The sequence below is a fragment of the Ambystoma mexicanum genome, chromosome 7p (genome assembly GCF_040938575.1).
Source record: "Ambystoma mexicanum isolate Mex_15411 chromosome 7p, UKY_AmexF1_1, whole genome shotgun sequence".
Taxonomy (NCBI): Eukaryota; Metazoa; Chordata; class Amphibia; order Caudata; family Ambystomatidae; genus Ambystoma; species Ambystoma mexicanum.
The window spans coordinates 448,551,665-448,572,435 of NC_090939.1; the positions used below are offsets into that span (position 1 = coordinate 448,551,665).

At 45.5% G+C, this 20,771-nt stretch overlaps 1 protein-coding gene across 1 annotated transcript in view; it reads right to left on the reverse strand.

Moving 5' to 3' along the window:
* The window catches only part of CHD1L (chromodomain helicase DNA binding protein 1 like), a 1,245,724-nt gene that overhangs the window by 1,095,277 nt on the left and 129,676 nt on the right, over positions 1-20,771 (reverse strand). The gene's annotated exons all lie outside the window — the stretch shown is intronic.

Below are 20,771 nucleotides of genomic sequence, written 5' to 3' on the forward strand. Positions count from 1 at the left end.
CGCCATTTTGTCTTGTCCGCCTGCTCAGGGCTCGTCCCAGTCAATCACATTTATTTCGGTTTCTAAGCCTTACAGACGTCCCAAACTTTCACCGGGTGTAGTGGTGGCATTCACACACCTGGACATCGATTTCCAACGTCGGCCGGCCCCCGTGGACGTACCCCTCCATCAGGATCAAAACAGGATCAGCGGAGCTCCTCCAGAGTGCGACCTCTTACATGGCCGTCCAAGCCACGCCCCCAGATCTACACATTGTTAAGAAGTTTGATAGTTTGAGCACATCCTGTTCCCACTTTTCCACGGACAGCCCCATCAGCAGTTCTTCATCTCCTTCAATTATCTTGACCACACTAAGGTTACAACTCTTCAAGCGGCCCTCCACAACTGCTAACTAGCATCCAGGACTTGGGCAGTGGCTGCCAAGCTTCTGAATTTGTCTTAGAGGTCTGTTATCACAGTCTTTAGATCCATCACTCAATACTTTGTTTCCATGACGCTCCCGAGAGCATAAAAAGGAAGTCTCTGATTAAGCTCCCAAAGACTCCAACCATCACAATTTGGTTTTTGAACTCACTTAAGGAATGTTAATTCCCGAACGAGAGTTGTAACTCTTCAGTCGCCACTTCCCCACCCACATGGACTCCATTAAACCACTCACTTTGCACTTTGACAGGCTGCTTCTCAGTGATTGTATTGGGCTTGTCCATCTTTGACTGCAGCTATTTGGTTGGTTTATCCTTGCCCCAGGTTAGGCCTAAGAGATACGTCAAGTCTCCTCCATTGTTTTTTTTGTTTTGCTTCCTTTTTAGATACAGTTCCCCTGCTGGTCTCCAGGTGTATGCGTTCCATGAGTAGGTCTTTTGCCCCACCTCCTTCCCCCCCCCAGAAAGGGAGGTGGCATGGGGTTTCCCCACCACTACTGTTTCGCTCTCATCTGGTCTGAGCCGTGTTCACTTTCCAAGTCTTGCCATCTGTAAATGCATCCACGCCATAAAGCTTCTTTTTGTCATTGCACCTGTCCATTGGGGACGTCCTGTCCTTGGGCTCAGAAGTTGGACGCACACAGACACTAATCTAGTATAGGAAATAATGGGGCAAAAGCCCAAAGGTATGTTGTGGTAATAGGGAATAGTCAGGTAAATTCTCCTTTTACCCCAGTGGTGCAGTGGGAGGAACAACCAGCCATATGAGACACCAGAGGGGACCCCCAAGAAGGGTTTACACCCTTGGTTCAAGAACCAGCAGGACCCAAGGACATGTGCTAATGATGCTGGTTGCAGAGAATTTTTCCCAGGAACAGCTGTTTTACAGGTGAGTTTGGATTGTATAGGAGCAGGTGGATGCATTTTCCCTAGCTCCCGTCCTCTCACTCCCTCATACTGGAACAGCAGGAGAACAGCAGGAGAAGGGCTGTCTGTGAAACCCCATCTGTTATGCCTATACCTCATCGAGTGCATGAGAGACGATATGCACTCAGACAACTGTATCGAATGTACCCTTGCACTTAAAGTCTTGAAGGATGCCATATGGAAGGATATCAGCACGCACCATTGGACATCATGGAGAGCCGAGTGAAATCTGACGAGGGCAGAGTGATGTCATGGAGAAGATGTATGAAGAGATGCTGAAATCATATGAAAATACTGAAGAGTGACGATATAAGTGAAGCGATGAGAGAAACAGGTATGAAATGATAAAGTAATCATAATTGTAAAAGAAGATAAAGTAACTTGCTGACCAATAAGTGTAAATATGCAGTAACGTAAGATAGAAGAGATATATAGATGCTTGCCATAGAGGAATAAATAATGTGCTAAGGACGACCACTATTGAAAATGGATGCTGGCTCGTGTAAATATTCAATTCAACTACCTCCGAAGCCGATCAGGGTTAAAGAGTCCAGGAGAGGCCAGAAGAACAGCTTTGTGTGCAAAGCAAAGAGGAGTCAATGTTGGCTTGGGATCAAGGATGCTATTTATAAAGAATAGCTGCAAAGCACAAAGGAAGGCACAAGGATAAGCCACGGATGAGACATATTTCTCTTAAATAATAAAACAGAAGAAAACATGTGCAAGTGTCAAGTATTGTATAATTAAAAGTGTATAAAGTCTAGACAAGGTAGAGTGAGGAAGTCTCTAGAGGCCAAGAGGAGCAACGACATCCAGTATGATGAAATCAAATAGCTGTAAATAAGGGCTGTAATTGACATTTGTGGACTCTTCACATGCGACTCAGAAGTCGAAAACAAGGGCTATTCATTAAGCCTCAAATGAATATAGTGATGTGCTTTCACTCCCTTGAATGTCCTAGAACGGAGAATAGGCTACAAGGTCAACTACAAACGGGAAACTTTGGCTCATGGCCGGTCTGATGAGAGATAATGGACTCATTGGGAAAGTGGAGAGTAATCTGATCCAAGCCACTGGGTTTCGGTTTTCTTACGTGCTGCGAGCCGAGCCGAAAGTCCAAGGTAGGGTGAGAATGCCACCCAATCAGTGGGCCTAATGGGCAATCTGCTATGCAATGTGGCATAGACCAATCTGCTGCCATTTTGTTTGCTATAATCAGTATTATACGTATTTAGAGGTAGTTTGAGGGTTTTCTTACAGATAAGAGACAGCCAATTAAGTACTAACGCATATATATTCTATATGTGGAGATGTTCCCCCTAGTCCAATCCCTCCCACTAATAGGTTTTATGGTTTGCCACATAGGATGATGTCATAGATGATGCATATTGGGGTATAAGACCTCTGTGTAATCAAATTTATATGTGAGTGTGCAAGCATCTGTCTGATGTTCGTCAGTTGGCCCTGCTTTATTTAACCTGAGAATAAAGTAGCACTTTGCCATACCCCTTGAATCTGTCAGGTTATTTGGTCTCAGATCTTTATTGGTAATTTCATCTAGCACAAGAGACACTTGAAGATGCTAGAGCACATGTTGGTAAGCAGAGGATGGTTCTGGTCTAATCGACCTAGGCCCAGATCCAAATTCTCAGACTTTTGGCTGGTCCTGCCATTAGCCAGAAGACCGCTGAGCTTCCTGTGGAGAACGGCACGTAACAAATTACGTGAAAAAGATACGGTTGGCAGGTACCACTTTGACGAAATTCCTGTCCGGTCCCCGCAGGTGCCCCATGGACGAAAGGTGAACTGGTCGATTGAGGGAGAGCCGATGGCAAGGGACACGAGCGGAGCCTCGGATAGTAGAACAGTGAAAGTGGCAAAAATAAGGGGGAGGGACTGTGTTGTAAATCATTTTATATAATACCCGGATTCCCGGTTCCAAGGGGAGGGAAGGCTACACATTAAAAAGACTCCAAATAGGGGTGTTAAGGATACTGAGGCAAAGCCAACAAGAAGAGTGTGTCTCAAGCTCTAAAATGGGGCAAAAATGAGATGAGATACATTTACTAAAGATAGTAATAGAAGGCATACACTGGGGAAATTGTATTAAAGTGCACATGTGTGGGGGTTATAAATATGTCAGTATAAAGCTTTTGTTGTGTTTAAACTAGTGGATATAAAATGATATTAAAAAATTAAGGTGATTATTAGATTCTTTTTATCAAAAGATTAACGTCAATCAGAAGGATAAAAATCAAAGGCAACTAATAAATAAAGAGGAGACTCTTAAAATGTCAATGGTAGAATGACGAGATATTAAAAAGTGAAAGAAAGCGTAAATGAAGGAACAAAAAGAATATTTTTGTGTAGAATTTTAAAAGTGGATAATATTTTGATTTTTGGGTAATCAAGTGGCAATTGATGGTACCTGCTCAAATTGATCAGTGTTGTATATTTGATAATATAAAGAGAAGAATAAAAAAATTGGGTAAGTATAGACAGCCGAGATCGACTTATCATGGGAGATACTCCTCTCTTACACTTATGCAGGGCATTGCCAAGATACACAGCTAAGATAAGCAAATATCCTTCGGAATGGTTCCGAAGGGCGACCAATAAGATACTCATGCCGTGGCCTCCGGGGGGTTTGTTGTCAAAAAAAGTATTTGAGAGATAGGACAACGTATTTGCATGATACAAATAAGGGAAAAAAGTTACAGAAAAGGTTGGGTGTTTTAGAGTAATGGAAGATGTATCGGAGTGAGCAAGAAGATCCAGCGGAGAATGAGTGGATGCTTAATCAGCATAAAGGGGAGGATAAAACACCTTTGGCTCCCCTTTCCCCTACTGAAAACAAGAGCATGGATACAGACCAAAAGGGATTTTATCCTTTCAAGGAACTGAAAGCAGCAGCGGGGTACGTTACTCAGACATATGAGCCACTTGCTTATAACAGTGAGGACAATGTGGAAGAGAGTAAAAACAGAGAACGTTAATATATCTCGACATGCAATGAAAGTAAACCACGTGATGAGAGGAAGGACAGACAAGATAAACAAATGGAGGTGGAGAAAGAAGCAGAAATAAATAAAGGATAAAGCTAAGGGAATAACAATAGTACAGAACAAATGGATGGGAGGACATATATTACTCAAGCTGGATGATAAGGGCATTGATGGGGTTCGAGAAAGATAAGAGCGGAAAAGGGAAGGAAGGAAGGAGAGAGCATATAAAGAAAAGAAAGAATGCAGGCAGAGGGAAGAATGAAGAATCCATGAGGCAAGAAAATAAAAGGAGAGATTAGAAGAGAAGAGGCGAGAGGAGGTAGAAGAGCAAACTAAGCAAGAACGTAGGTTGCTAAGAAAGCTAAAGGGAACGTAGGTTGCTAAGAAAGCTAAAGGAAGATGAAATAAGTGAGATGAGGAGAAGGGAAGAAGAAATGAACATAAGTAGGGGACTAAAAAATGACAAGACAGATTATCTATGTCATAGAAGCATAGTGCCGATCGAAGCACAAGAACGATTTGAAGAAGAGAGAGGGTCACAACAGCCCCGTATGGAGCTGCAACGGGCACCAAGAATATCATCATGGCCTGAGGGGCGAGATACAGAAAGCATAGAGAAAAGGCTTGGGATTTATGTAGGCAAATGAGGGATAAAGAAAGGTTTAAACATAGAACGATCTCTTTCAAGGGAAACTGGAGGCAGGTCAGATGTCATGACAGACGAGCATAGAACGCTGTCTTTAAGCAGACTGGATCTTGATGACGTGGAAAAGGATAACAACCATACAAGCTGGGGCAGAATAATGTCATATGTAGAGAGGCAAGAAAATGAAAGTGTGCAAAGGGAGAGCGCATGCAGATTTTCAAAAGAATCAAGTGTAGTAAAGAGGGTAAAATGGTTAGATTTAGAAGACCCCAAAGAGTGAACACCAGAATCAAAACCATACACTGCCCCTGCGGCGGCAGTTCCTCCCACTTACATGGAGTGGGGTGGTGGTGACGTCGCTTGGTCTTTTTATTTTCTCTTTCTTCTGTTTCCTGCCCCCCGCTTACCATAACTGCGGCCAAGGAGAGCGGGTGACACCCTTGCAGCCCCCGCTCGGGCGCAGTAATGGGGGGTCAGAATTTTTGAACTGCGCAAAGGTGCTGTTTTCATGCCGGACGACATTGTAGAGTCGCAGTAATGATTCCCTATCATGGGGGAGAGAGCTGACAATATTTGGAAACAAGCAGGATACACAGGTGTGACTGCACAAAAAACAACACATGATGGACCGCCATTTAATAATTGCAGAGCAGACGTATGATGAGCGCTCAGAGGACAATATCCCGATACATCAAACATGGGTGCGATTATAACTAGGAAGATGGGCGAGGGTGAAGATCCTGTTGCTTATATTCAAAAGAAATGGCTCCAGGAGACGCATGAACTGTGGGATAAAACTGTAGTATTATTTTACCACATTTTGTGTCAGGGACTGCCCGAGCCAGTGCAGAGCCAATTGAAGAAACAGGTGGTAATGGAAGGGAAGTCATGGACAGAAATACAATTGACAATCGTGCATCACTGAAGATTAATGCAGGAGACGAATAAGCAGAAAGCTGAGAATAGAAAGCAGGAGGAAGCAAAGTTAGTCCAGAAGAAGTAGTCAAAAATAGCCATAGAGGGAGCAGTATTGACGAGTAATGAAGGTGGGATGACACAGGAGATGCAACAAAATAGCGTAGAGTATCCCATAGATCAGGGTGGGTAAAATACTTGGCCAAGAGGAAAAGGAAATAGGCCGAGAGGAGGACAATGAGGTGGATTTCAAAATCCTCAGAGAAGAGGAGGATTTAATGGCGGACAACCGCAACAATGGTGGAATTGCGGAAGAATAGGACGCATAGCTAGAACATAGCTAAAATCAGAGGCGGCATGGAGCAAAATTGGCAAGCTCCAAGAGAGGGGATGGGTTATGCTCCACAATATAATACAGAACCACAGGAATATTATGCCCAAAATCACACACAGGTTCAGACATATGGCGCTGCAACGACAGCAAATGCAGCAAGAGCCATTACAAATACAATCGCCACAAGCGCAATCACAGCAATTACCCATGCAAAAGCAACAGGTACAAACGCAGCAAGCACAGACAAAACAGACTATGGTAATTGTAATTGGTTATTTATAACACGCTTAATACCCAGAGGTTTCCAAGCACGGATCCGGGGATCGAACCGGTGTTGCTCTGCATTATCTTGCTTTCAAGGCAAGCGCGTTGCCCCTGAGCTATCCTCCCGAGACCGATACCGCAATGGAATATGACTACAGGAGCTCAGGAAGCACCTGCACCTAAATTAGGGAGTGTCACTGTGGTAGGAGGAAATCCTTTCACAGGAATAGGGATGAATTTGTTTCCACAATAGGTAAGCCCACAGAGCGACCTGATGTGTGCAGTACTATTAGTCACACCCGACCACCAAGAGGAACAAAGGGTCACAGTGACAATAGGAGGCAAGACATTTTCAGTCCTTGTAGACACTGAAGCAATTCGTTCCTGTGTCCGTGAGGGAAAATATCCAATGCCAAGTATTGCAATGAATGCGCAGGTGTTCTCTGGGGCGATGAGTTTAGTTACTTTTACAGCCGAATTACCAATCTCTATAGGAGAACACGACATGTCTATGCCATTATTATATTCTAGGCAAACGCCAGTTAACATATTAGGGCGTGATTTAATGACGAAAAACATGACGATATCTTTTACTGACAAAGAAATAGTGTGTTCCACTTTAGGGATACATTATATGAACGTGAGAGAGTTTATATTAGCCTTTAGAGGCCAGAAAGCGTTACAAGGGGTCCCTTTGGGCCCAGAAGTGTTACTGTATGGAGTGACCGTTTTGGTATTGTGGAATACCTGATGAGTTTTTGTTCAGAACAGAAACCCTATGGATCTTATTTTAGCCATATTTATAAGGCGCATTGGTCGTTCGAGGGCATCATGGCGCTATACTCTCAGAAGTGAATGCACAAGCCGAGTACAAGCAGAATGCTAAAAAAGAAGCGTTTTCAGAGCCGCCGAAAGGGAAGATAGGCCTCAATGGCACGTAGGGGAAGGGAATGGGCCTGTGCCACGACCACTGAAAAAGCACCGCCTCCAACCCGAGAGGGCCTAATCCTAGGGAGTTGAATAGTCATAGAGGATTGAGAACAAAGCGCTCTCGGGGAACATATGGACAAAAATTTGCCTGAAGATATTTTGCCTGTGTTTTGTGAAAGGCTCTGTGCACCAGGCATAGAGACTTAAAAATCACACGCTGCTCGACTGGAAGCCAGTGGAGCCGTCAGAGGAATAGCGTCATATAGCCACCGTACAGGGGTTGAAGTGTCATTCTCACTGCCACATTCTGCAGCAGCTGTAGACGGCAAAGCAGGTATTGTGGGAGGGCCAAATAAAGCGCATTACAGTAATCATTTCCACTGATTACCAAGGAAGACACAACAGGGGCATGAAACTTAGAGGGAATGTAGGGAAGGACCTTCCGTAAGGTCAGTAGCTTGATATGTCCCTATTGACAAGTAGACGACACATGTTCAGACATGGACAAAGATGCCATGATCTTAACGCCTAGATTGTTCACCGACGAGGCAGGCAAAGGAAAAGGGAGCAAGCTGACAGGCCAGAACTCCGGAGTCCAAAACATAGAAGGGTTTGCAGTGTTGACCACCAGCACCTCTGTTTTCGCACCGTTCAATTTGAGCCAGTTGCTGGCCATCTAATCGCCCACTGCCTCCAGGCAACTCCTAAACTGACCAGCCGTCTCCGGCTGAGATAGATCAAGTTGCATGATAATTTGTGCATCGTCAGCGTAGGAATAGCGCAGGAAGCCATGTGCATGGATTATGCCAAGAAGCGGCTGGATGTAAACATTGAACAAGGTGGGAGATCGTGAGGAGCCCTGAGGGACTCCACGCAGCAGAGAGACTGGCTGAGATTGAAAGGGTGGCAAGGACACAGATTATGAGCGTCCCGCCAGGAAAGAGGAGAACCAGGCGAAAACTTGACCAGAGATCTCGCAGAAGAGAGACGGGAGTACAGGGTGAAGTGGTCCACTATGTCGAATGCCACCGAAAGATGGATGATGAAGAAGGGCAGATTATCCCCTTGGAGTTAGAATCAGCAGTGGTCGGAGAGGAAAGGGTGGTTCTTCGTGGGTGGGACAGATGATGAGGGAAGAGGATGGAGAACAGTGATAGCCCTCAGTGAAGGATACAGGCTGACAGATTTGACAGACAAGGAGTTGTTTAAAGAAGAGTACTCAGATGATGAACTAGAATTTTTCATAAGTCTTACTTATTGGATATAAGTAGAGAATAGAGAAATACCGCAGAGAATGGCATTGGTAAAAAAGACACTATCATTCTTTCAGGAAGATTTTGAGAAAGTGCCAAAGATTTTATGGACCACAAGTCCATATGATGTGGATCTATTAAAATGAGTAGGAGCAGATAAAATAGAGCTTAAACCAGGAGCACATTTGCCACGTGCAAAGTAATACCCCATGTCCAGAGAGGCAGATGGAGGTATATTTGAGACAATTTCTGCTTTGATGAAGCAAGGAATATTGGTACCATCTGACTCTCCATGTAACAAGGCTGTGTACCCAGTGAGAAAATCGACGGTGGGTGGGGCAGGTTGTGGAGATTTATTCAAGACCTTCGCCCTCTACACAATATAGTTGAAGCTGAGTTTCCTTTAGTTCCAAATCCTGCAACGAAATTGTGTAGCATCTCATCTAAGGCCAAGTATTTTACAATAATAGATTTTAAAAATGCATTCTTTTCAATCCCCCTCCATGAAGACTCACAGGATTTGACTTCCTTTTCGTATAGAACGATCTGCCTGAAACATACTTGTTTGCCTCAGGGGTACTGTGAGTCCCCTTCAATGTGTAATAGAGTCCTCCAGATGGATTTAGGCAATGTTCAGCTCGAAAGTGCAATAGTTCAATATGTGGATGACATTTCGGTGTGGAGTGAGACAGAAGAAAGACCTAGAGAAGATTCCATTAGACTCCTGATGATCCTTGCAGATAAAGGATATTAAGTGGACAAAGAGAAGTTACAATATTATCAGGACGAGGTCTTGTAAATAGGACAGTTGATGTCTAATGAAGGGAGGAAAGTGACGCCTGAAAGCGTAGAAGCAATTATGAAGACCTCAGAACCTACAACAGTGAGGAAAATGCAACAATTTTTAGGGCTATGTAACTATTGCTGGGCCCGGGTTTTCGATTACAGTACTTATATTCAACCACTTTTAAAAGGGCTTAAAGAAGCAAAGGTGGGCAAGAATAAAATGATATGGACAGATGAAAAAACTGAAGGATTAGAAGTATTAAAAAAGGCGATCATTATAGCCCCTGTGTTGGAAATTACAGATTATCATGAATAGTTTTATTTTTCTCATTCAAATGGGGAAGTCATGACAGCAGTACTTACACAAAAAACGACATTAAGACACGCACACAAACCAATAGCATATTATAATGGGAATTTAGATCCAGTTATAAAAGGTGTGAGAAAACTGAAGGTGTTATCCCACCTACTCCCCCGGGACCTTCCATTCAGGTTGCCAGGGAAGGGCCACCGCTTGTGGGTCCCGACCCTCGGGTGGACAAGTGAGGGAGGATCACCTGAGTGGAGGGTCACAGGGACTGGGAGGAGAATACCCAAGGGTGAGACATGGTATTCCCCCTTTCGCAATTATACACCAACCCACTCTCCCTTAGCCTTAATGGGGTATTTCGAATCACACCCCATTTACAACTCCCCATTTCCAATAAGTACTGGGTGTAACGCTCACCTGATTCCCGTAGAGGCGCCGGTCTTGACTGGGCGTATACCGTATCTTCAAAGGTGATGTGTAACACACGGCTGGCTCTTTGGGCTGGACCTCTGTGCACTGTATGTCTGACTCGAAGGGTAAGATGTCTGCAGATAGAAAATATGGGATTAAGGAACTGGGTTATTGAATGTCTCTCTCTTCGTCCCTTTCTCTTCTCCTGTAGAACCCCAAAGGTTAACGCTCTCACCTTAGGTAAGTGAACGCCGTGCTCTCCATCTGCCTCGGGGCAGGGTGCTGTAACCAGTTTCTTCACTGGATAAGGGGAGCAGGCCTCTTGACTTCAGAGGACTGCTGTCCGTCGTTTACTGCACGAACGGTAAGTTTTGAGTAATTCTAATGTCTTTAAAGTCTTTAGTAATGATGTTTCTTGTTTTGCAGGGTTCCGGCGATGGCGGATGACGGGCTGAAGTGAGTTGAAGATGGAGCCCGTGTGATGAATAGAAGCGCCTGGAAGCACGTAAGTAAGCGCTTGTTGCCTGCTTCACGATGCGCTCTAACTGTCTTTTTATTTTGCAGGTACAAGTTCGGAGCGGCTGCAGGGTGCCGGAATACCCACTGGGTTAGATGTGGAAAGGATTAATGGCACGTGAGTATTAAAGTTCCCCAACTCTTTAAACGCACCTTGTTTTGTCTTTCAGATGCGGGATGCAGCGCCGAAGGCCTCCGGAGCGTGCGAAGAGTTGGTAAGCTTTTGTCTTTCAGATGCCGGAATGCAGTGTGAAGACCTCCGGAGCGCACGAAGAGTTGGTAAGCCTTTGTCTTTCAGATGCCGGAATGCAGCGCAAGGCGTTGGTGACAGCCGATGGACCAGGTAAGTGAAGAGCTGTCACTGAAGACCGTAATGCTAACCTGTTCTTTCTTGTCTTTATAGGTGTTGCTGAAGACTGGATTCAGGATGGTAAGCCTTTTTCCTTAGGCCCAGGATCAGATGCAGAAGACACGATGAGCGTTCTGCTGCAGAGGATGCAGAATAACGCAAAGCAAGATTCATCCATCGGGTGTGGTTTAAATAGCCTCCTGTAGTGCTTAGATGTCTCCTTCCACAGCCACGCCTAGGTAAGAAAAGAGTTCCTGCTTTCCAGAAGAGTTCCAGTGTTCTGAATCTAGAGAGTGGCTCCTGCCCCACCCAACAGGAAAAGTAGTTCCAAACAGAAGAGGATCAGAGGCTCAACTGGCAGGCAAGTAAGCAGCATGGTCTGCTGCAGGTAAGTCCACCCAAGCATTATGAGCCCGGCGCTTCCAGCGCTGGGACTGGGCATATTTATGAGCCTGGTGCCACTGGCGCCAGGACTGGGTCCAAAAGGTCCCAATTGGGACTGGTTGGCACTCGGAACCTGGATTATGGATCTGCTTCCAAGGGAGTTGGGAAAACCCTGACCTTTTGGAAGCAGAGATCATGACAGTACCCCCCCTCAAGGCCCCTCCCAAACCGGGCTTCTCCGGGGGTTTTGGCTTGTCAGGAAATGTTCGGTGAAATCTTTTGATTAGGCGAGGAGCGTGGACATATTCAGCAGGTTCCCAGGATCTCTCTTGGGGGCCGTAGCCTTTCCAGTCAATTAGGTAAAATAGTTTAGATTTGGAGATCTTGAAATCCAGAATGCTTTTGACTTCAAACTCGAGTTCTCCATCAACTAGGATAGGTTTTGGAGATTTAGTTAGTCGGGTTTGAGGTTGCACGGGTTTTAATAGAGAGACGTGGAAGACCGGATGTATCTTCATATGCGGGGACAAGTCCAACTTGACCGCTACTGGGTTTACTATGGTAGTGATGGAATAGGGACCAAGGTATCTTGGGTTGAATGTGCGTGGCCCTTTTAGAGGTAGATATTTGGTGGATAACCAGACTTGATCCCCTACTTGATATTGAGGGGCTTCCTTCCGAAGTTGATCTGCTCCTTTCTTGTATTGTTCTTTAGCCCTTTGAAGGTGAGAAACAGCTTCCTTAAAGGCTTGGGTGATTGTAGAATGCAGGTAGTCTACTGCTGGTGTTTCAAGATCTTGGAGGGGATCCAACTCCGAGGTTCGAGGGTGACTGCCGTACAAAAGAAAAAACAGGGTTTTCCCAGTTCCTGAATGGACAGAGTTATTGTAGGCATATTCGGCTATCCAAAGGATGTCTTTCCAAGTTTTTTCAGTTTGTTGAAGCATGCAGCGTAAATACTGTTCCAGAGTTTGATTGGTCCTCTCGGTTTGTCCGTCGGTCTGAGGGTGGTGGCTGGTCGAAAGTCTCACATCAATTTGAGCCGACCGACAGCAACTTCGCCAAAAATGAGAAATAAATTGACTACCTCGATCCGAAATTAGAACCGAAGGAAAACCGTGCAGTCGGACGATGTTTTCGAGAAATTCTCGGGCCAGAGTTGCTGCTGTTGGCAAGCCTTTGAGCGGAATGAAATGCGCCATCTTGGAGAATAAGTCCACGATTACTAGAATCATATTGTATCCGGAGCATGGAGGTAGATCGGTGATGAAGTCCATAGAAAGCGTATGCCAAGGGCGAGGTGGGATGTCAATAGGGCGTAAGAGGCCTGCTGGTCTTTCCTTTTGACTCTTGTTTTGGGCGCATACTCCACAGGACATTATAAAGTCTCTGATATCTTTTTTCCAAGACGGCCACCAGAAGTAGCGCTTGATCTTTTCTGAGGTCTTGGCCATACCGGGATGTCCTTCCATTAAAGAATCGTGATAACAAGAGATTACTTTTTTCTGTAAATCTGTGCTGGGTAGGTATAATCGTTCTTGGAAATACAATAAGTTGTCCTTTACTGCAAAGTCCTTTCCCTGCAGATGCCAATTCTGTATGTCTGCTGGAGTTACAAGTTGCCTGGCTTTATCCTTAACTTCCTCTATGGATTCTGTGGCGATTACACCCAGAATTCTTTGTTCGGGAATGATTGGTTCAGGTTTAGGGTTGATCAAGTGTTCTTCCACTCCCATCCGAGAAAGGGCATCAGCTTTACCGTTCTTTGTACCAGGTCGATAGGTAATTATGAAGTCAAACTCGGCAAAGAATAATGCCCAACGGAGTTGTCTAGAGGATTGGGCTTTTGCGGTTTTCAAATATTGCAGGTTTCGGGTGATCCGTAATCACAGTAACGGTGTGTCGTGCCCCCAGCAGATAATGCCGCCAAGCCTTAAAGGCAGACTTGATAGCCAGAAGTTCCTTGTCAGTAATCGTGTAATTGATTTCAGGAGGCGAGAATTTGCGGGACCAAAATGCCACGGGATGCAACTGATTGGTTACCGGGTCCTTTTGTGATAGAACTGCCCCCATGGCAAGGCTTGAAGCATCAGTTTCCACGATGTAGGGGAGTTCGGGGCGAGGGTGTTTTAAGATTGGTGCAGAGATAAATTTAGTCTTCAAATCATGGAAAGCTTGTTCCACCTCGGTAGACCATTCAAAACGTTTGTTTTTCTTTAACAAGGCAGTGATGGGCTGGACTATTCGAGAGAATTCGGGGATAAACCTGCGGTAAAAGTTAGCGAAGCCTAACATGCTTTGCACACCTTTTACGGAGGATGGTGATGGCCATTTGAGAACTGCATCGACCTTCTTTGAATCCATACGCACTCCGCCAGGTGATAATATGAATCCCAAGAATTCAACTTCAGTCACGTTGAAAACACATTTTTCCAACTTAGCGAAAAGTTTGTGTTGACGCAATCTTTCGAGGACCATTTTCACGTGTTTCCGATGTTCAGATTCCGATGAAGAATAAACGAGGATGTCGTCAAAGTAAACAACAACACACACATCTATGAGCTCTCTGAGGACATTGTTCATAAAATATTGAAAGGCGGCCGGGGCATTGCAAAGTCCGAAGGGCATGACCTGATATTCAAATAGCCCATACTTGGTGCGGAAGGCCGTCTTCCATTCATCGCCCTCTTTTACTCGTACCAAGTGGTAAGCTCCTCTAAGATCCAGCTTTGTATATATGCATGCTTTTCTGACTTGGTCCAGGAGTTCAGGGATCAAAGGTAACGGATATCTATTCTTAACGGTGATCTGGTTCAGGGAGCGATAATCTATACAAGTTCTAAGGTCTCCTTCCTTTTTTGGAACGAAGAACAAAGCTGAAGAAGCAGGGGACTTGGAAGGACGAATAAACCCATTTGCCAGGTATTGATCCAGGTATTGTCGAAGGTGAAGGTTCTCAGGCTCAGTGAGGGCATAAATTCTACTACAAGGAGGAGTAGATCCAGGTATCAGGTCTATCTGGCAGTCATAAGACCTATGAGGAGGTAGAGAGTTAGCCTGATCCTTCCGGAAAACATCTTGGTATTCTAGGTATTCGGGAGGTAACTGGGGAGTCTCTGAAGAAATTGCTGCCAGTGCAACACCAGGTGGAGGGTGACAAGTAGAGACACATTCTGGAAACTGGACCGTTCTTGCTCGCCAATCGATCAGAGGATTGTGTTTCTCTAACCAAGGTATTCCTAGAATAATCTGAAACTGAGGGGCCTTGATCACATCGAACACGATCTTCTCATCGTGTCCATCTTGACTTACTAGCGTCACCTCTTGAGTGGTATGCGTTACTGGCCCGGAGGCTATCTCCGTACCATCCACCGTAGTAATGACGTCCTTTACAGCTTTGGGACAAAGAGTTAGATTCATCCTCAAATCCATTTCATGATCCACATAATTGCCGATGGCACCGCTGTCGACGTAAGCTTCAATTGCATGTAATCGATCCGGATTATCAGGGCTAATGAGGACCATAGGTATCACGAAATGCGAGGTCACGGAACTGGTTTTCACGCTTGGCAAGAGGACCTCTATTCTTGTTGGGCGAGGTCGTTTCCCTGCTCAGAGTTTGTAACTTTGGTAACTGCAGCTCCTACTGCCTTCTTGGCAGGTTTCACCGGACAGTCTCGAAGAAAGTGCCCTGAGTTTCCGCAATAGAGGCATAATTGCAACTGTTTTCTCCTTTCCCGCTCCTTTTGTGTTAGAGGACCTTTCAGACCCCCTATTTGCCTGGGTTCCCCTGAGTCTACTCCTTTGGAAGGAGTTGGCGGTTTGGAAAATACTCGAGCATCAAACTTGGAACGATCGGCCTTCCTGTTCTGCAGTCTGTGATCTATTTGAACGACTAAGTCTATATAGTCCGAACAATCTTGTGGGGGATTCACTACTTGGGCTAACACATCTTTGAGCTCTCCACGTAGACCTCTATAAAACAGCGTAATCCTTTTGTCCTCAGGCCATTGAGTTTCCACTATCAGTCTGTTGAAAGACGCAATATAAGCCAAAAGGTCTTGATTACCTTGTCGCAACGAAAGAAGCTCATTGTCCAAGGCCTGCCCCTGTGAATGTCTTGCGAACAGTTTTTCCATACTGAGCTGAAAAGCTTGAAAATCATGGAGGACCGGATCATCTTGATTTACTAGAGGGATCGACCAGTCTGCCGCATTGCCACTAAGGTACGAAAGCACGAAAGCTACTTTAGCTTGATCAGTTGGAAAGGCTGCTGGCCGGCATAAGAAATGCAACCGGCACTGATTGATAAATACTGCAAACCTCTTTGGGTCACCAGAAAATCGTTCGGGCGGAGCCAGAGGTACATTCCCAGGTAGGTTGATCTGCACTGGATTCATAGAGGATGTAGAAGGAAGATTTCCCCCAGATGCGGGTAACGGGGTCTGTCCGGCTTGTGACTGTAGCAATTGTCTAGCGAGATCATCTGTTCGCTCCTTGGAAATAATCAGTTCCCTTCTTAGAGCGTTCGTTTCCTGACGGGCTGCATGCACTTCTGCCCTTAGTTCCCCAAGTAACTGGGCTAGCTGGTCGGTATCCGAGGTTTCCATAGCGCCTGGACGGGAGTTTTGTGGTAGGCTTTGCGTTCTGTAACGCTCACCTGATTCCCGTAGAGGCGCCGGTCTTGACTGGGCGTATACCGTATCTTCAAAGGTGATGTGTAACACACGGCTGGCTCTTTGGGCTGGACCTCTGTGCACTGTATGTCTGACTCGAAGGGTAAGATGTCTGAAGATAGAAAATATGGGATTAAGGAACTGGGTTATTGAATGTCTCTCTCTTCTTCCCTTTCTCTTCTCCTGTAGAACCCCAAAGGTTAACGCTCTCACCTTAGGTAAGTGAACGCTGTGCTCTCCATCTGCCTCGGGGCAGGGTGCTGTAACCAGTTTCTTCACTGGATAAGGGGAGCAGGCCATTTGACTTCAGAGGACTGCTGTCCGTCGTTTACTGCACGAACTGTAAGTTTCGAGTAATTCTAATGTCTTTAAAGTCTTTAGTAATGATGTTTCTTGTTTTGCAGGGTTCCGGCGATGGCGGATGACGGGCTGAAGTGAGTTGAAGATGGAGCCCGTGTGATGAATAGAAGCGCCTGGAAGCACGTAAGTAAGCGCTTGTTGCCTGCTTCACGATGCGCTCTAACTGTCTTTTTATTTTGCAGGTACAAGTTCGGAGCGGCTGCAGGGTGCCGGAATACCCACTGGGTTAGATGTGGAAAGGAGTAATGGCACGTGAGTATTAAAGTTCCCCAACGTCTTTAAACGCACCTTGTTTTGTCTTTCAGATGCGGGATGCAGCGCCGAAGGCCTCCGGAGCGTGCGAAGAGTTGGTAAGCTTTTGTCTTTCAGATGCCGGAATGCAGTGTGAAGACCTCCGGAGCGCACGAAGAGTTGGTAAGCCTTTGTCTTTCAGATGCCGGAATGCAGCGCAAGGCGTTGGTGACAGCCGATGGACCAGGTAAGTGAAGAGCTGTCACTGAAGACCGTAATGCTAACCTGTTCTTTCTTGTCTTTATAGGTGTTGCTGAAGACTGGATTCAGGATGGTAAGCCTTTTTCCTTAGGCCCAGGATCAGATGCAGAAGACACGATGAGCGTTCTGCTGCAGAGGATGCAGAATAACGCAAAGCAAGATTCATCCATCGGGTGTGGTTTAAATAGCCTCCTGTAGTGCTTAGATGTCTCCTTCCACAGCCACGCCTAGGTAAGAAAAGAGTTCCTGCTTTCCAGAAGAGTTCCAGTGTTCTGAATCTAGAGAGTGGCTCCTGCCCCACCCAACAGGAAAAGTAGTTCCAAACAGAAGAGGATCAGAGGCTCAACTGGCAGGCAAGTAAGCAGCATGGTCTGCTGCAGGTAAGTCCACCCAAGCATTATGAGCCCGGCGCTTCCAGCGCTGGGACTGGGCATATTTATGAGCCTGGTGCCACTGGCGCCAGGACTGGGTCCAAAAGGTCCCAATTGGGACTGGTTGGCACTCGGAACCTGGGTTATGGATCTGCTTCCAAGGGAGTTGGGAAAACCCTGACCTTTTGGAAGCAGAGATCATGACACTGGGACAAGGAAGAGGCGATCGGGATCAATGAGGATTACCCATAGAAACAACATAGGGATACAAAGTGAGGTTTACCATCTAACACCTTTGAATTGTCCCACTAATAGAGTCAGACAAGGTCAGGCACTTTGCCCCAACTGTGCACACCTAACTCCAACTGACTCTTACCTGCAGTATAAAAAGGGTGGTTCTGCCAGAATCATTGAGCGAACCGGTGTTGCTGGATGGAACCAGGAAGCCAAGGAGCAGAAGGCTGCAAAGAGAGGAGCCAGAAGGACCGATGGAGTGCGGGATGCCGAGACGCTGGCCCAGTGTGTGTGTGAGGGGCAGCAGTTTGGCGAGGGAGCCATGCCTCCAGGAAGACGGAGCGGGACGGAAGCCAGTCTATCGGCCTAGTTTAGACCAGTGCTTGTTCCCCTGGGACGTGCACGCATACCAGGGGCGTCTGAGGGGTAGGTGGTGAGACCCTGACCTCGACCCAAACCCATTTGACCTGCTCACCAGCGCCACACTCCTATTGGTGAGTTTCTTGAGCCAGAAAGATACTCAGTAGAGTACGGGTGGCTGGAGCGGAAGCAGGAGCGTTGTTAAGGTGAACAGCGCGATGAGCGAAAGTGGGAAGAAAGCAAGCAAAAGCTGGAAAGCGGTGAAAGAAAGCTAAGTGGAATGACAGAAAAGGTGTGGTAGAGGTCTGGAAGTAAATAAAGACAGAGCAAGTCCGCTAGCGGGGCGGAAACAGCCAATAGTGGGTGCGAGCGACCCGAAAGTAAGAAGAGGGGTGCAAGTGACCCGAACCCGAGAGAGACAGCAAAGAGATAGAGAGAAGGAAACTGGACAGTCAACAGAGCATGAAGTAACCCGAAAGTGATAAAGAGGGTGCAAGTGACCCGAGAGAAATACAGAGTGTGCAAGAGGCACATTAAAGAGAGAATGAAGGTGCAAGAGAGCACAGTGAGAAACTGAAGGTGCAAGAACACGAAGAAAAGCAAGGCGACGTGTGCAAGAGGGACAGAAACGTGGAATGACGGTGCAAGTTTGCATGTCAGGAAAAGAAGGTGTGCAGGAAGCACAGTAAAGTAATAAAAAGGACATAGTGAAAGAGACACAGAGGAGGAAGAGGTGCCAGAGAATAAGGAAAGGGGATAGAGGTCAGAGTGGTCTCGCAAGGGAGGAGCAAAGAGCTTGGTATTCTCAAAGGTCTCTGATACTACCCCCGTGAAAGAACTGTTCAGTGAAAAGTACACCCTGACAAGAGGAACTTTTTGTTTGTTTGAGACATTGTTGAGCTTCGTGAGGAGGGCCTAGGCTAGGCGAAGGGAACCCTAAGAGGCCCACAAGAGACATTGGTGAACTTTGTAAAGAGGGGCCTAGGCTTGGCGAAGAGAACCCTAAGACATCTGCTAAAGACATGGTTGATCTTCATGAAGAGAGGCCTAGACTTGGGGAAGGGAATCCCAAGAGACCCAGAGATATTTAGAACTCTATTGATGTATGGCAAGAGCCCTATGTGGAAGGTTCCCAGGGCAACCCTTTTGAGTTGAATGATTTTGAACTGGCAGAACTACACCTACTGGTAAGACTACTTGAAACCAGCTGTGGTTTACATTTCTTTCTTTTGAACCACTATTTTTCTTCAAGAAGACTTCCTATCACATTTTGTCAAAGCAAAGAGTGAAGGCAAACATGGGTTTTGACACAGATGGATTTTGGTTTTGGACTTCCATACATCGACGGCCCTTAGAAACATCAGTTGAGGCAACAATCCCTATAGAGTTAGGGCCGGTTAGGTACTACACCAACCCTGGAACATTATTAAATAAAGTTGTTGAAACTGTTACCTTTAAGTCTGTGTCTCTCGTGATACCATGCCTGTCTCACAAAGGGCACTATCCTTGTGAGCAATTTTTAGCTGCTTCTGCCTTCGCGATTGAAAAAGCTAAAAGTATAACAATGGGGTCTCCAGTAACATTATTTGTTGAGCATGCATTATTTGCGTTCTTACAGAAACCCAAAAGTACATTGATCACGCAGAGAGCTTCAGGATATGAAGTGATAATAATGAATCCAGCAATTAAAATTGTCAGATGTAAGACAGTAAACGTTCATAGCTGAACCAGTAGGAGAGGATAACTGTGTACATGATTGCACAACGTATAGAGAGAACTATAATGAAATTCCCCAAGCTAGAGGAAATGCCCTCAGGAGAGGGGAAGTTGTTTTTATTGATGGTTCTTCAAAAATGTATCAAACGACTGGCGAAAGGCATACTGGATCAGCAGTACTAAAACTAAACCGAGAGGGTGAATTCTCAAAATTGCCTTCGCAATGGTGTCTGTGAACGATTAAACTGATAATTGAAGGAGAGGATTGCAAAGATAACGATAACTTTGAAGAAGTAATGGCTGCATTGCCTACCCCTAGCCTTATATGCTTTAAGGAATCAGCCTGGCTCAGAACACCATCTAACTCCTCACGAATTGGGGACTGGATACTGCATGAGAACCCCCCTTCCTCCTCCAACTAGGTTAAAAACTGATGCCCATAGTGTAGCAAAGACATTAGGTGACAAGATGCATGATTACCTAACAACAATGACTGCAAGTATTTCTTTCATGTCTCAACAGGTCAAGAATTGAAGGGAGGGGACAAAAAGAAGCGACAAAGATGATCAACCCATTGAAGCAGAGGATTTGTTAGAACAACCAAGCTTATACCCATGAGACCAGGTGCTGGTAAGCAAATTCGTACGCACTTGGAGCACTTCTCGCTTTGAAGGTCCATATGAGGTGGAAGAAGTCACACCTACAGCTGCCAAGCTAAAAGGACGAAGAGCCTGGTTTCATTTGTACAACATCAATTCACATAATGGAGAAACCCTGACCCCACAGTGAAGCATGAGAAGAAGTTCTGCATATGCAGACTTCTATGGCCAAAAGTAAAAATCAGGAAAGTGAAGAAGACAACAGCCCCCTACACTAAAGGCCAATATCTTAACATTTGACAAGGAGTAAATAGAAATGCAGTTATCCTTTTAAAGACTATGCATTTAAGTACCCAAGCTGAAAGAAGAAAAGCACATTTCATCTTTATGTTAACTATTGCAATAACACTTCACACATTCTTGTATGCTGTTTTTATCTACATATTACAGAATTATCCAGCTTTAATAAGTTACATTAATGTCCCAATATATATTATCTTTAGAATAATTG